Source organism: Equus asinus, chromosome 26 (assembly GCF_041296235.1).
Source record: "Equus asinus isolate D_3611 breed Donkey chromosome 26, EquAss-T2T_v2, whole genome shotgun sequence".
NCBI classification, from domain to species: domain Eukaryota; kingdom Metazoa; phylum Chordata; class Mammalia; order Perissodactyla; family Equidae; genus Equus; species Equus asinus.
The window spans coordinates 41,090,171-41,095,235 of record NC_091815.1 but is presented as its reverse complement, the minus strand read 5'-3'; the positions used below and the strand labels follow the sequence as shown (position 1 = coordinate 41,095,235).

The following is a 5,065-nucleotide window of genomic DNA, read 5'->3' as shown; positions in this document are numbered from 1 at the left end:
CCCCTTTAAATTGAAAAAAATCTAGAAATTATAGACAACTCTATACCAATGCCTAATTCTAGCACCCAGTTTTTGGACTCTTAATCCATTTCCCAGTATAAGAAAGCAGAATGTCTTGAGTGGGGGGAAGCTTATTCCAGGTCTAAGGCAGGAACTTTCCAAGATAATCCTGAAACTTCTTGTTATATAATGGAATCAAGGGAACAATCAAAACACTGAGATCACTTTAAGAGGTCACAGGATTCCACCTGAAGAAGCCACCACTGCACAGTTTCGGTACAAGAGTAATTCCAAAGGGTTGACTCATGTAAACCAAATGCATATAAGTGATATAAAAATAACCGTAAAAGTAAATGCTGGAAGATGTTAAGGAAATAACTCATTCAGAAATCTGATAAAGGGTAAGTATCAGCCATTTTCCTGCAATAGCGGTACAGGCTGTATTTCACATTGAGAAATCTGTGTGTGGGCACACAAAACTGGTCTGTTTCGGATGAGATTTGTGGATGTCACTTACAACATTTCCCATCACAGGTAAAGTTAAAGAGATAGAGAATAAAGTACCAAAAAATAAATTCAGTTTAGAGGAGACTTCCTCACGAGAATAATTCCTTCTTCCAGATGGCGTAATGTTTCAATACTGTATGAAGTATGAGGATATTTTCACATTTGGAAGGAACAAAACCACCAAGCTCTCCAATCCAGCACTTCATTGAGTCACCATCTTCCTGGCATGGTTATTTCAACAGGGCAGGAATAATAGCTGTGACACGTATTTCAGTTTCCATGATCAAGAACTGAAGTAGTTATACCCTCGAGAAGCACTCTAGAAACACAGGAATTGTTATTAGGATCAATAATATAATTTAGAATAGTCACATTCAGACAATGGAATGTTATTCAGTGCTAAAGTGAATTGAACTATCAAACCATGAAAAGACATGGAAGAAACTTAAATGCATGTTACTAAGTGAAAGAATCCAATCTGAAAAGACTACATCCTCTATAATTCCAATTATATGGCATTCTGAGAAAGGCAAAACTGTGGAGATAGCCAAATTTCTTCCTTTATATAGGCACCAGTCTCCTTAAATGTTCACAGTAGCATAACACCTGGAGACAGTCCAGGAAAGGAGATTGGTAAATGGTCTTCTCCACACAGTGGGGCATTATCCACAGCCCAATAGTTCTCCCTTCTGTGGATGCAGCTAGAAATTTGAGCAGATTCTGCATAGCACCCCCCAGTTTCTCAGTAGGATTGAACTCCAATTTCTTAGCGGAAGATAACTCAAAAAAGTATCTGAAATAACATGCCCAGTGCACGGGCTTCTGCCTCAGCACTCCAAAGAATAGTTTCTTACTTTCCAAACCACACTTTCAAACCTGTTCTGGAAATAAGCCCCTCTTCACCTCCTCATACCTGCCATCTTTGGAAGAAAAGAATGGAAAACATTTTACCATTCTGGTATCTCTTTGTCAATAAAATAGCATCCTGCAACTTACAGTCACCAGTTATATTCAGGTCCAATTTAGCTACTAATATTTCCAGTGAATTAAAGAAATGATTATAGCGTTTAAATATAAACATTCCCTTTAATCAGCTAAGGCCTATTTCTGGTTTCCACCTCTGCTCCCCACATTTTTAGGTGCCTGCACTAAATTTAAATTTAGGTGGCTGCACTAGAGATAAAGGGTGTGGACAGAGGATGGGGGGCAGGCAGGGAGCCTCCCTGGACCACTGTGAGCTGGGGTTTGTGTCCTGGAATTGGACATTCCTGGATTGTAAGGAATAAATATAACGAGAACAGAGTCTTGAGTGGAAAGGAAAGGCTTTACTTTCTTTGCCAGGCAGAGGGAGCAAAGAAAGTGTTAGTGTCTCAAAAATTGCCAGCTCCCCATTAAGAAACGGATGGGGGTTTTTAGGTAGGGGAGGGGAGCCATGGCCTTCTTGGTCAGCATTTTCCAATCAGCCTTCCAAGGGGAAGAAGACAAAGGATTCCACAGATGGACGTCCTTGGTTGTTTATCTCCATGGTGGATGGTAGACTCTGGGAAGCTACAGTTTCTTGATATTCTCTAGACATTAGTGTTCCTGTAAAAGAGCTTCAAGATCTTGTGATTAGCCACAACTTTAGTAGGAGCCCAGCTTGAGGCCATCTGGGCTTTAACAATTTGTACCTTCTATTTGGTTGTAAAGTTATCAGCGAGTCAGAGGTTAAAGAAACAAACGTTTACATATGAGTGTAATTAAAGGCAGGGAACTGGGAATATATGCTTTTAGTTTTAACCCCATATGCTGGATTCACTGTAGGGGAAATTATATCAGGGCTGATATTAACTAAGAGTCAGTAACATAAACACCAATATTACACATTCGTTCATTTATTCAACAGATATTTATTGGTCATTTGAAATGTGTCAGCCACTTTTCTAGGCACCTGACATATGTTAGTGAACAAAACTGAGAAATTCCCTGCCCTTCTTTAGCTTACACTTTAGTGGAGTGAGACAGTAAATGGAAAATATAATCAGGAAATTATAAAATGTATTCTAAACAGAGAAGTACTATGAAATATACATACTTGTACAGATTCATATACATTACATTGGGGCTGTACCGAGGAAGCATCTGGTGTGGAGGGAACACTTTTGAAGGCAATTTTCTGGTGAGTCCTCAGGTGGCGGTGGTAGGTGGGTGACTGGCGGTAGCTTCTCTGGCAAAGGGAACACACATAGGGCTTCTCTCCCACGCGGATTCTCTCATGAGCCCAAAGGTTGGTTTTGTGGCTGAAGGACATTTCACACGTGCTGCACTTGAAAGGTTTCTCTCCTGTGTGAATCTTCTGAGGCACACATAGGTCTGATGCCTGGAAGAAGCCTTTGTCACACTGGCCACAAATAAATGTCCCCTCATTATTGTGTCTTCTTTGATGCGCTTTTAACCAAGACAGATACCTAAAGATCCTGGGACACTTCTCACATTTGTGTGACTTGGAGGTTCTCTGGGATCTTTATTGGTGTCCCCCACATGCTGAGTTTCCCTCAATGCTCTGGTGGGTAGGAACACGCTCAGGGGTAACCTGGTTTGGCCGGGAGAGAAACCCTGGTCCCACCTCTATAAGGACATCTTGATAAGGGGGTCCTTTCAGGGACTCTTCCTGGGACCTGCAGGTGCCTAGACCTGCTCTTCTGGAGCTGAGTGGATTCTCCAAAGGAACACCTCCCTCTCCAGGCCCAGGCTGTTCTCTTCCTGGATGATGAGTAGGGAAGGTGTTTGATTGCCTTGACTAGTCATACTGTCATTTACTTGACAAGTTTTCAAAGAAATGTTGCCACCATTTTCTTTCTTTTTTTTGCTTTATCTCCCCAACCCCCGCCCCCTGTACACAGTTGTATATCTTAGTTGCAGGTCCTTCTAGTTGTGGGATGTGGGATGCCACCTCAACGTGGCCTGATGAGCGATGCCATGTCGTCGCCCAGGATCCGAACCCTGGGCCGCCGCAGTGGAGCGCACAAACTTAACCACTCAGCCACGGAGCCGGCCCCAAGCCACCATTTTCTTTATCTCCTATGAAAATAAAGAAGTGACTCAATGAAGTTGTACCCAAAAAAGAGTTCACGTAGAACATCCTCCTGGTGTCTGGGCTCCCCTCACTTACCTCGTCTTGTCTCCAGAGAATTATCTTCAGGGGTCCCCATGTTCTCTCCTGTTGGGATTCCTATTGACAACTGTTTTGTTAGATTAACGACGACTTCTCTTAAGGGCATATTCTCAGAAAAGAGGGCTCCCTGTCCCTGCATGTAGACATCGACATGTTTTTTTAAAAAAAAGCTTGATCACTGTCATATACAGATCTGCTGCGTGACAAAAGCCACTGTAGAAAACCTGCCTCAGTCAGGCTTTCCCAAGAGCTCTGTACTGTGGGCCCCCACACCTCTGTGTTCTGCTCTTACTCTGCTTGCATTAAATTTCGAAGTAATTTGCTTACATTTGCATTAAATGAAGTAATTTCTTCATTCCTAATGAAAACATATAAATACTAAGGCTTTCTGAGGGAAGAACCAGATCATGTTAAGGCCTTTCTCCTCATCCTTGAGGTTTCTGCCCAATTGGCAGTTTCACGGTGAGTCCTCCTACCACTTTACCAATGAAAATCAATTAAATTAATTAATATGTTATTTCTTATATATCCCACTGAATGAATGCCTGTAAAACTTCTTTTATTGTTGTTTGCTTAGGATGGTAAAGATTCACCTTGGTGAGGAAGAGGGGTGATCTGACTAAGAACTGGGTCTACAATTAACTCTTCTTTCTCTGCTTCCAGGCATCTCCAACTGACTCCTCTCTCCTTTCCGCCCCTCACTCCAGGAACCAGAACCCTCAACTTACTAAGCCAGTGGCTTCATGCAGTCATCACTCAGGTCTGCCATGAATTTCTCCAGGTTACTGCCACTCGATTCCCATTTCTCTTTCAAAGTAGCCCTGTCACAGCATTGCCTATTGATCGTAAACTGTTCCAGTTTAATTCTGTTCCAGAATTATTGGAAAATAATTTCACTCTTTCTGTGCTTTTCTGGCTGCAGCCACAAGTGAAATGACTTATGGAGTCTTTGCAGTTCCTGTCTTGCATGTGAGTTATTGCCATTTTGAAAGAAGCTGTGCTGAGTGTTCTGGAACTCAGAGATCTCCTCTGACTTTTGGAGAGCAAGTCCTTGGCTGAGTTTAAAGTCTATTTCTGAACCAGGATCATTGTTGGATCTTTCACACAGAAATGAGGTTCTGAGGGCTGGCCCCATGGCAAAGAGGTTAGTTCACTCGCTCCGCTTTGGTGACCCAGGGTTTTACCGGTTCGGATCCTGAGCGTGGATGTGGCACTGCTCATCAGGCCATGTTGAGGCGGCGTCCCACATGCCACAACTAGAAAAACCCACAACTAAAATATGCAACTATGTACTGGGGGGATTTGGGGAGAAAAATCAGAGAAAAAAAGAAATGAGGTTCTGAGATCTAAATCCATTTTTAGCAATATTTCTCAGAGACTTAGTTTCCAGGATTCAGTTCTTGG

General features: G+C 42.4%; 1 pseudogene; it reads right to left on the bottom strand.

Annotated features, from left to right (window-relative positions):
• Positions 1-790: 790 nt before the first annotated feature.
• On the bottom strand, positions 791-4,796 carry LOC106825597 (zinc finger and SCAN domain-containing protein 4-like; annotated as a pseudogene).
• Between the last annotated feature and the right edge of the window lie 269 nt (positions 4,797-5,065).